This window comes from Mastigoproctus giganteus, chromosome 14 (assembly GCF_048544385.1).
Source record: "Mastigoproctus giganteus isolate SK-2022 chromosome 14, ASM4854438v1, whole genome shotgun sequence".
Lineage (NCBI taxonomy): Eukaryota > Metazoa > Arthropoda > Arachnida > Uropygi > Thelyphonidae > Mastigoproctus > Mastigoproctus giganteus.
Genome location: NC_143588.1, coordinates 61,797,663 through 61,809,811, shown reverse-complemented (window position 1 = coordinate 61,809,811; position 12,149 = coordinate 61,797,663).

The window sequence follows — 12,149 nt, the reverse complement described above, 5'->3', positions numbered from 1 at the left end:
TTTTCAATAATTTTTTTCATGTTTCAATCAATTGATTAAAAAATGAAAAAAAAATTCAACATAATGGAATTTTGTTTTCATTTTTAGAATTTAAGTAATGTGCCCATTGTATTAAAATTTTAGGCGCATTCGATTATCAAATAACGTACTTCGGCGGTTAAATTTAAAGTCGTATCAGTCAACGTTATATCGGTTTAACGATACGTTATCTATGGAATTGGAATTGAAACTGAGGTTAAAATCTTCCCAGGGAGCACGAAACATATGCTGAATATTTTTTGTCCTTCCGACATTTTCATCTGTAGTATTATAGGTATCTGTAGGGAGAACTTGGAGTGAGGAATTATGGAATTGAAAATACAGGATGCTTGGAAAATCTTTCTAAAAGACTCAAATATAAAATTTCCTGATAATATGCTCACTGGGAGTTTAGTTTTCACATTACGATGAAGAGAATAGCACTACGCATTTGCAACTGTGCCTAAAATTGGAAACATCAGGACACTGGATTGTACAAGCATACCGTCTATGCCAGCTATGGGGCATATAATTACTTTAGTAACTCTATAGCCGAGTGGTCTGGAGTGCAGTAGCACACGCTCTTTGAGTAGACTGGGGTTCAAGCCCCTAACTGCTAAATACGGTTGATCTGCCAACCCGCACTGGACCAGCGTGACAGATTATGGTCCATTTCCCTCAACGTGATTTGCTGAGGAGGCTTCCATCCTCCAGCGGGTTGATAATGGCTGCAGATTTACTTATTTTTTAATCATTGCAACGTAAAACGTGATAGACACGAATGTAGCATGCCGATAACGCGTTAATAAACTTATTCGTTACTGTTTTTACATAAAAGACAGTTTAAAACATATCCAGCAGCAAAAATTCGCATTATAATATCTGGGAACATTAATGCATCTCTTCTATATTATTATAATAACATGTCTTGTTGACAATATTACGAAATGCAGTATCGTGCAATGCTAATAAAGCATATACTAAGAGTCTCATTTTTACTCTGTTACCATCCCCACCAAAATGATTTCTCAAAAGTGAAGGTGGAGAAGGCAATGAAATTTTGACGTAATAGTGCGGCGCCTGGTTGGTATACTAACTTTATTTCTTTTAATACAGAGTCGTATAAACTTCAATTCTCATCGTATACTGGAAAGAACTGTATACGATGTCCTATACTTAGCTTAAAACCACAATCGTGTCCACATAAGTTATGCCGGGGAATAAAACAACAGTCAGCTCAGGGTCACTCGTTAGGTCCTCGTATCAGTACAGAGTGGGAAGCTGAATTAGTCACCTTTAGCCGCCTGTTGTTTTTATCTCTATTTTAGTCGTTATTTTCACGCCAACGGCCCACGAATTCTACAGTGACTATCCTAGTGTCTGACATTGATGAATGAATGTGGGTTTTACTATGTTTTCTGAGCCTGCCAACTGATAAGATATGGAAATACAGTGTATCTAACTTATCTCTGTTTATACTGTGTACTTCTTACTGTTTGGGTTCTAGGCAATACATTTGTGAAGGAAAACATCAACGAATTTTCCTCTTGAATCGACAAACCTTACTAAGGTTCGAGGCAGGCAAGCTCAGTCAATGAACGTGAAGTTATGTTCATCGACTGATTTATTCCATTAATTACGTATTTCTGTCTTCCGTTCCGAAATGAATAATAAAGCTCTCTTAGTCAAAGTTTCCATTTATATGTAATGTTTATTTTTATTAGGCAACGTTTACTGTAGTTTCTACTGATGGCATTTTTTTTTTTTTTTTCAAGAAAATAATTCCTCACCTCGTAAAATAATCTCTGAATAATATCCCTTTTCTTCCGCTTTAAAAATACTTAAATATAAATCGATTTTTAAAGAAAGCTTGTCAAGCAACTTAAAAGATCTCTTTTCATTAATATGGAGTCGGTTTTTCAGTCGGGTTTGCTTTCTGCACAGTTCAATGCGAGAGTGGAATTTGGATAAATTTTTTAATCTGAAGTAAGTTTTTCTGATATTAAAAAAAATCACCGAATTTCATTTCTCCTTTCAAGTAACTGTTATGTTTGTAAAGCCTACATTTCTTATTGCTGTGGTTAGGAGCTCCACTAGGTCTCAACTAATGTTTTGGAGAAACCGTGCCTTCTCTAATGGTGAAACATTGCCTGAATAAAGCACACGTGTAATGTTTGTTTTTTTCTTGTCGAGGAAGCTGTACACCTTTTTTCACATTCGATGGCTAAATTAAAATGGCTGCGCTATTTGAAACGTGGATAAATAAATAAAAAAAAAATAGTGGGCGCAGTAATTGGATATTTGCATGGCAAAGGTACTAAAACCGCAGAAGTTCAGCTGTTGTAAGCAGAATTAATGAATTGAATTTCTGTGGAATTTATTCACAAAACAATGAAATTCATTGAAAATAACTTTTCATAAAAACATCCGTTGCCTTACTTTTTAAACAGCCCTCGAACATAGTAGCTTCATTATCACATAAAAAATTACTTAAGTTTAATCATTAATAAGCATATTCACATTCATTAGCATTAAAATTAAATAAAATAACTAATGAGGAGTAATAATTTAGCATTTAAATAGAAAGAAGACTTACAAAATATAAATTATGTTTTATTTTTATTTTATTTTCTTTCATAATTTTGAATTACAATTATTGGAATTCTCTTGCGACACAAGTATCTATAGTATATGTTTGATCTGTAAATTCTATCCATGTTTTTCCTGGTGATAACACATTGCATTTCACCTTCCAGTTTGATAAACCTTATCCTGCATAAACAGCTTCGACTTCTCGAATATTCGCTACCAATTCCTTAAATGTTGATCTCCAGTGGGGCAAAAATAACATAGTTAATTTCTGTTCGTCTTATATCTTGCAAAAAAGGATTCTTCTGCTCTTACGCTTTTATTCAACGACATTCTGATTTCTATACAGGATCACATATCTCTATTAGGGATTTCCCTGACTTCTAATCTCTCATAGTGTAAACACATCACAAATATTGCTTCCTCTGCATCTAAAAACCTCGGCGTTACTTTCTTCCAAACAGCTACTCGGTCTGTACAAATCTCAAATCGGCCCTACCATGGAATATTGATCCCATATCTGGGGTGGTGTCTCTAAAACCTCTCTCAGTCTTCTAGACACCGTTCAAAACAAAAGCAGTTAAGTTAATTGATGAACCTGTCTTACAAAGTCTCTCCACTCTCTGTGTCGTGCTCGTACTAAATGCCGGGTTTTGATACCCTTTGTGTTTGGGGGTTTCATTTAAAAAAAAAAAAACAACCTTCTGTAATTCCCGCCCCCTCTTCCAAACCAGTCCGAACACGTGCCGCCACCAGACAACATCCATTTACTCTCTAACTTCAAACTCACAGAACCAACATCTCTTCTTCCACATTTATCCCTTCAACTTCTGTTTTCTGGAATAACCTCCCTTCACGTGTATTTCTGGAAAATTACAGCCTACAGAAATTCAAGTCTAATATCAACGAGTATCTTCTTTTATCTCCTCAACCTTCAACTCATACACGGTAATAAGTACTATATTCCATAGGTTTTAATACATTTCTTGTTTGGAGGTTTCATAAAAAGATCAAAATTCATTAGTCAATTGTTAATTGATTCATAACAGCCCAGAACCTACACACGATACTGTCGTATATACAAAAATAAAACTTGTACAAAATGAATGCTTTTGCGTATGCACCCGTATTTTTTGGAAGTTGTATTGTGGAGCAACCTAATTTTGAAAAAAAACAAAACAAAAATCAGATTGTAAACGGTACTGCTTCCACGAGCAGGAAATCACGCATCTGTTTAACTAAGATAGCGTAATGATTAAATGACAACTGTTTACATTATGTATTCGGTATAGTTCAATGAGTTGTTCTTTCATACTTTCATATTTGAGTTGTTCTTTCATACTTTTACCGACGATGTTTTATCATGTGGAGTGAATGCTACGAAACGCGAATCTGAAATATAAAATAAACGTTCCTGTTTCGTTTTGTGTTTTATAAAATTGGCTAATCATTTTGGCCTGAATAGCCGAGTGGTACAAGTTTAAAAAGTTTTCTATGTTAAAATGATGTGTTCTGTTATACTGTGGCACGACCTCTGTCAGAAGAGTTTACTACTAACCATTTTGCCAATGAATACGAAATAATAATATGAACGGGAACCTTCTTTTTTTCCAATAATGAAATCATTAACCTTATTTAGTTGTCACGTGGGCTCTAACCAGTAACCACTCAAATGCCTATGCTATAGTATTGCCATTCTGACAAATGGGCTTCGCCATCCCATGTGCAATGCATAAAATTTATGGTAAGTGCGGTGCATTATTTTTCTGAAGTCGTTAAACTTCCTGTCCGTGTAGGCCTAGTGATATTTAATGTGCTCTTTCGTTAAGTTGTAGGGAATAAATATAAACGGTTCCAAGAAATTCAACAAAGCATTTTTATTATTAATGCTGTTTATTCTGAAGTACTCTGGATGTTGATAAAATGTCAGTTATAATACATTTTCAGTTTCGGTTTTTTTTTTTTTTTTAATTATATTATTTTATCCACAAAATTTTATCGATGAACTTAAAATGTCACAACTGAATCCGACAAAACAATTTTATTTTAATTATTTTCGATATTTTTGCGAGGAAAGTTTTTTGAACTTTCTCCATAAATCGTTTGAAGATTATTAATGATTGCGTGCAAAGAGAAAAAATAAGAGAAAATAAAAATAAAATGTTGGTCTGAGCTGAAAATGATAAATCAATGTTTAAAATTTGATAAGTGATCAAATCGAAGAAGAAAATAAAAATATATAATAAAATCTTCAATGAACTGCGAATTATATTTGAAAATTTCAACTACAAGGTTTTTTTTTTCGTTTATAATATTTTCCCCATTATTTTAATATAAGTTATACGCTAGTTCTTCTATATTACGGTAATAATAAAAAAAGAGCAAAAACCCATGAATTTAATCAAATTTATTGCATCGATGACTTCAAAACTTTTGCACTAAATGGAAGAAGTAAATTTCGTTATTGCAATATCTGGTTAAGAAAATAATCGCACTTCTTTTTATAGAACACGGGCTACATAGCTAACTTTTGACTGAGTACTACTTCCTCCTTCAGTGGTAAAGTTATCCATCTTGACAGTATAATGGTTTCGCTGCTTGTCACTCCGAGAGGACTGTACAGTGGATATAATCACTGTCCTTCCCACCGGGTGGAAAAGGCCCGGGTTCGAATCCCGTCAATGACGCGAGGAATTTTTATGGGCTTTTTCTCCGTAACTGAGTTAGTCGGTCTCAGGAGGGAGTGGATAGCAAGGTTTCCCACCTCTCCGGAAAGTCGGGTTTTTCGTCCAGAAAAACAGGCACATCGACCACAGAACTCGCAATTTACAGACAATATAGATATTGCACAATATGGTTTAAGTCGCTAATGCTCCTAATATAATATAACAACAACTCCTAGAAGCCTCAGTTCAGAACTACTCTATTAAACAATGTATATTTAGCAAGGTTTCCCACCTCTCCGGAAAGTCGGGTTTTTCGTCCAGAAAAACAGGCACATCGACCCAGAACTCGCAATTTACAGACAATATAGATACTGCACAATATGGTTTAAGTCGCTAATGCTCCTAATATAATATAACAACAACTCCTAGAAGCCTAAGTTCAGAACTACTCTATTAAACAATGTATATTAGGTAAGTCTTTTTATGTAAAAACACGGCAAGTAGTCTATATTCTAAAAGACTTGAAGCTTGATCGAACGAAATGCTTTAGTAATAGAAAACTAAGTAGTCTAAACACGTAACAGTAGTGAGTTACGAATAGCATTTGTCGCATCGATGTGAGGCCGAGCATAGCAAGCAAGAGTCGAACTAGCTTTCTTCTATTTGAAAACTGATTCTCATGAATGTTTTCATTCCAATACATTGGAATTACCTCCACCTTGGATATCCTGTTTTAAAGAATATAGTGACTGAATATCAAGTGATTCTCGAGCTGAGGGGTTTCGTGTTATATATAAAATCACTTCCTAGTGAAAGTATAAAGAGTCAACTATTACCACTTTCTATTTCGGCAGGCGGAAATCTTGAAAGTTATTGTCAAAATTGTTCTTCAACTCGTTAAGAAGTTTCATTCTGTTGACCTTCGCAGAGAAATATAGGATAAATTTGATATAAAGGTCTTCTGTCGTTGGAAATCTTTACTCCAGGAAAATGTGGATGTGGCTTAAATCGAAATGACATATATCTACATGGAACTTTGTCGAAATAAGCTCTTCGTCCTCAGCATTCACCAGGATTCACCAATTGTTCACTAGGAGTATACAACAATATTTACTTTGTTGGTGTACAATATTTACAATATTTACTTAACAAAAGTGAGATTATTTTTTAATCAAAAAATCGAAATCTTAATAACAAATTCCCAAAGAATTCAATATAAAGAATCCAGTGATATTCAGTATGGGTTTATCGCTAACTTCCCGAAAGCTTGTAGACACAACTTATTTTAAGTTTTTATGTGGACGTGACATCAACCGAAAACCTAAAGAACATTAAGCAATGAATTCACAAAAGTTTAAGTAACGGCTGAGAGAATTTTAAAATCAGAGTGAAAGAAAGATAACTTATTTTGAAACCACCCATTCGATTCTTTAACAAGGTGAATTATGATTTTATACATCCCCATCTTTGCAGATTTAGTGCCCAGGTGATCACTTATCCTCCATACCATAACTATTTCACCTTGAGATCACAAAATCGATTATGGGAGCTTCTTTTTCTTTTTTTTTTCTTCTTTTTTTGGAAAAGCGGATAACATTGCGTGCATCTAGATCATGGTGCTCCCTCAGCAGTGAACTTAAGGATAGCTTTACGAAGATCTGATGAAAATAAAACGAAGATGTTGATTTTCCTCACCAGTCCCCACATCTTTCGTTAGAGAATTTATTCTTCAAATCTCCCCAGACTAACAAGAAAATGCGTCGCAAATGTTAGCTTCAAAACTGCAACTAACTGTATAATGACGTCTGAAAGTTGGACTTACTGTGATGATAAAAGGTACTCGACTTTGCCTTTTGTCATCAGCAAAAATCTCATTCCAGACTACCAGCATATTCGCGTCGTATGTAGGTTCAGAGTTAGTAACAGGTTTCCTCTTTTTGTTGGCATCATAACGATGGAGGCTGTAATTCCTGTTTCTCTCTGTCTCTTTCCCACCCTCTCTTTAAAGGGAAGATCACAAGAATTACCAGGTTGGTATCATTGATATCCGAAAAACATCAAACCTACCTTTTTTGCTATTTCTCAAAAGTTCTGTGTTTCTTTTACATAAATGCTTTCTTTCTGTTCATTTTACGTAATGTTCGATTGCTGACATTCGCAAGAATTCCTTATTTCTTCATTCTATACTGAACAAAGTTCCCAGGTGATCACTTATCACCTGGGGGAAAAAAAAAAAGAAAAAAAGAAAAGAAAATAAGAAGCATGCTTAGAATGACGGGGTGCGCAAAATAAAAATACAAATCAGGTGATCCGCTGGGAGGCCGAATTGAAACGCATGTAGCTGATAATCGTGAATCATGTAAGCAAGAAGTGGGGCGTGCCACTTGTCTATTGCGACAGGGAACAATTCTTAATCTTGAGGATACAATACTACTGTTTCTCTGAATATAAGTACGCATTTACCCATAATCACTCGCATTACTGAGATGTAATTTTATTATACCTTGAATACATTATTTTTAATGAAATATCTGTAAATTCCTTTTCCTAGTTGCATAGAACTGAAAAAAAGAAGAAAATAATAGTAAAGAAATTGAATTAAATTAGCATTTCTCAAAAGAATGCAGTATTATTTAGTTATTGTTATTGTTGTTATTTGGAGCATTAGCAACTAAGGCCATATTGCTCGGGGAATATGCGGTTGTCATTCCCTGACCTTTCCGCATCCTCCGTATTTGGTGGATGACGGGCTCGAACCCCGGTCTAATCAAGAAGCGTGTGCTAGCACTGCTGCTCCTTCCCACCTGGCTACGGAGGCGCCTTATTATTTAGTATTGGACTTTCCTTTTGGTAGGAAATAAGTTTGACCTTTATCTAATTTCTTCGTTAGAGACTCAATAAAGCATTTACATTTTCATAAATAACGGATTCAAGTGTATAAATTAAAAACAAATTAGTCAACTTGCGCAGTGCATTATAATTCAGGCGAGTTCTGTTTTTTTTTTTCTTTTTTTGTTCCTTAAATTAATTGAAATTTGTTTCTTTTTCTGTATTGAGTAGAAATATGTGAAAAGTAAATATGGTTATACCCTTATCAATTAATTACTAAGGTTTTAACTTTGTAGAACACTTAATAAAACTATATAGGTTCACGTTCTCTAAACTTAGCCGTTAAATTTAATTACAACTGTATAACATTTATTACTCTTCTCTCATATACTTTTAAGTCTGTTTTAAATCTATGAATTCCTTTTTTTTACATACAATTTGTATGTAAAAAGAATATTAATTTATGGATTTCTATTTGTCCGATTTTAATGAAATTTGGCATGGCTTAGTAAATATTTTTAAAGGTCCAAATATGAAATTTCATGAAAATCCATCCACTGGTGGTAGTTCCTTTGTTATATACGAATAGACGTTGAAGACAATAGGCGAATATGTATATACCGGGTGGTTATAAAATAAGTTTCCCTATTCAGGAAACCCTAGTGTCAAAACGGTTAGAGTTAGCGCTGTGAAAATTTGTAGGTATATCATTTAGGGTATGGGGAAGCGATTTGTAGAAGAAAAAAAAAAATCAGTTCAAATTTCCGCCACCAGGGGAAATACGGCGCTGCACATACATAAAAGTTATTATTATTATCATCAGTTTATTCAACAAACACTCCTGTACAGAAATTATCTAGAAGGGTGGCGCATACATCCAACTAAACTTATTAGAGTGTAACATAGGATAAAATATCAGCAAATACATAAGATATATTACTTCAAGACACGCTGCTTACGCAAATGACATCCTGTTAGATAGAAGCAGAAAGGCCAACGCCACCGTCAATAATCATTGTCTCTTACAAAAGAGGAACGTGCTCTTTTAGTAAAACTGTTCTATCTGAATAATAGTAACGCTAATGCAGCACTACGTGAATATCGGAAACTTAAAAGGTTTGCGTAAAGGACCTTTGACATTGTCAGTAGGGCTTCGAAAACTAATAAAGAAATTTGAAGTGACCGGGGCCGACCGGGCTAGCCAGGTGGGTAAAGTGCCTGCCTGGCAACCCAAAGGTCGCGGGTTCGATTCCCGCCTTGGGCTTGGATCAAAGTACTGCAAAAACTTTGGGAGGTGCATTATGGCCACAGAAGCCTATGCGCCAACAACTACCAAAAAAAAAAAAAAAAGAAGTGACCGGGGAGTTATGTGTAAATCCCGGCTGGGACGACCACGTACGGAATGGAGGTAGTGGATGAAGTGGCGGTTGCAATGGTCAGAATGCGAAACACTACCAATCAGTAGTGCCAGAGGTGTGTCAAGAGACTTGACACACCTCTGGCACATTTCACTCTTCATGGGGCTGCACAAAACTGCCGAATATGGAGAACTTCTTGTCCATCTGCTGTGCATAAAAGACCACCAAAGTCCATACGTTACAGTATTCTGTGGATTCACAGCAGAGTTTATAATCGGACCATTTTCCTTCGAAGAGTGTACACCTCATGGCCTCGTAAGGTGTAGTGCACTGTACTGTGCTCTTCTAAGAGATTTCCGCTGTGCAAGACAGGCAATGCTTGGAGACCGTAGTGTTCATGCAAGATGGTGCCCCTCCCCACGTTGGTTGACAAACGAAGGAACTACTCCGTTCAACATTCGGAAGTGATCGCATCATTTTCTAGAGACTTTCCGCAGTTCTGGCCAGTCCAGCCCGATCATTATATTTCAATCCCTGTGATTTCCGTGGCGGCATACAGACGCTTGTCGATTTGAAAGCAAGCATTAAACAGCATGTAGCCAACATTGATTCCCAATGAGATGCTACGCGAAACTGTGTCGCGTAAAGTGAAGGAAAACACGCAGAACAATATCTGTATTTTTCTAAGTTCTGATATTAAAATCTAATCCTAAGTTAAGTATTCCAACTCATGTTTACAGTGCCAATTTCTCCCCTGGTGAGAAATTTGAACATTTTTTTCTTCTTCTTCTACAAATCACTTCCCCATACCCTAAGTGACATACCCACGGATCTTCACAGCGCTATCTCTAACCGTTTTGTACACTAGGGTCTCCTGAATAGGGAAACTTATTTTATAACCACCCGGTATATCCGAACGTGCCTGAGAATCGAGTTTTAATGGGTAATTTTTTTTTATCTCTCTCTTTCAGTCTATGTCCTTGCATATCTGTTTTCAGGGGAAAAAAAGTACAATTTTTTTTTCTGAAAATAGTCTCGTCAATGATAGATTTTTTTTTTTTTTTGTCTTTCACTATTACAGAGATTATTTAACCTTTATTATCGGTTTCATTTAATCTTTAAAACTTCGGTCATAAAATTTTGTTCGTAATTTCGAACATTGATAAAAATCCATAAAAATCAATTATTGTCACATAAAAATAACAATAAAAATTCTCGCTTTTTCTCTTATAAAAATCCTCGTTTACACATAATGAATGATGATACTAAACATTGCTCAATTTGCCTTTAGGATGCATAGGGACAAAAACTTTTTAAAAATAAACGGCTGTTTAAAGACAAAATCTTAAATTTAAATAAAAAGGTATAGAATAATAATCGTACTCTATGAATTCTTTACCCATTTCTGCGTTTTTATATTATTTTAAAAATGGATTGAAATCAAAACTATTTTGCAACCTCCCTGTCCACTCACGGCCAAACTGGTTGAAAAGAACTGAACCAGATCAGTTATCTCTTCCCTAGGAAAAATGAACTGTTGAATTAATACCTAGTAACCACAAAAACATTTAATGAATCGAGATATCTTCCTTGATATGGTAAGGTTCTGCAGCACAAATTTTTTCGTCTCGGTTATTTGATTCGAGGTTTTTTGTCACAAAAAAAAATCCACATTCTTCAGTGTACACAAACTAGGAGAGTTAATGGTTCCGATGGGATCGTCTCAGAAAAATCGCTGAATACTCTATTGAGTTCCGCATCAGACAGCCGGCAGGAACGAAACGATTTCATTAATCACCCTCGAGGTAAGTAAGACTTAGTTACTCATGCACACACAAAAGATATGTGTATCGTCAAGAATAGTGCTTTATGTAAAAGTAGGTGGCTTCAGGCCATTACGGTAATCATTTTTCAAATCTGATTATAAATCTGAATTATTTAGGATAGTGAGAACGAAAGGGACTCGATTTTTCCCTTTCTATGGCAGACCTGCTTTATGAGTTACCACCACGATACTGTATTTCACTGGAGGGATTAAAGGGAGAAGCCTATTCAACTTTCATCTTTAGACAAATGTGCTTTTTATGAACCGTTAGATAATGCCCAATCCGTCTTTGGCTAAACCACTGAAGGAATTTGCTTGTTATATTTTAGAAATTTTTGAGTTTCAATCGGTGTATAAACAAACATATTTCATAAATTTTAATTAAAATTAAGCTGGACCCTCTATAAAATGATTCAAAGAAATAACTTACTAACCCATCTACGTTGCAGAAAGATAATATGGTTTCGCTTAAATTAATTTAAAAACTTAGAAATAATTAGTTTATTTTCTAAAACAAATTTTGAACTCTTCAATAAATCCCTCTCCGTTAATTATTCTTGGATTTTCATCCTACACAATATACCAATCAGCCGGTGAACATGATAAAGATCATGTTTAATAGCATATAAATTATCTAATTGACTAGAGTATGGTTGCACCAAGGACTCCTCAAGAAGCCAACCTCGAACTCCTTCCAGTGTTTTTGAAAACCAACTGCAGTTATTTTCTCGTACTGTATGGGAAATCATTACTGAAGTTTCTGAATAATTGGTGTACATCAAAAAATAAAAATGTATACGTCCTTCCCAGAATAGCAAGAGAGGTTCTCAGAAGGGTTATATACGAATATTTTGAAAGTAATAT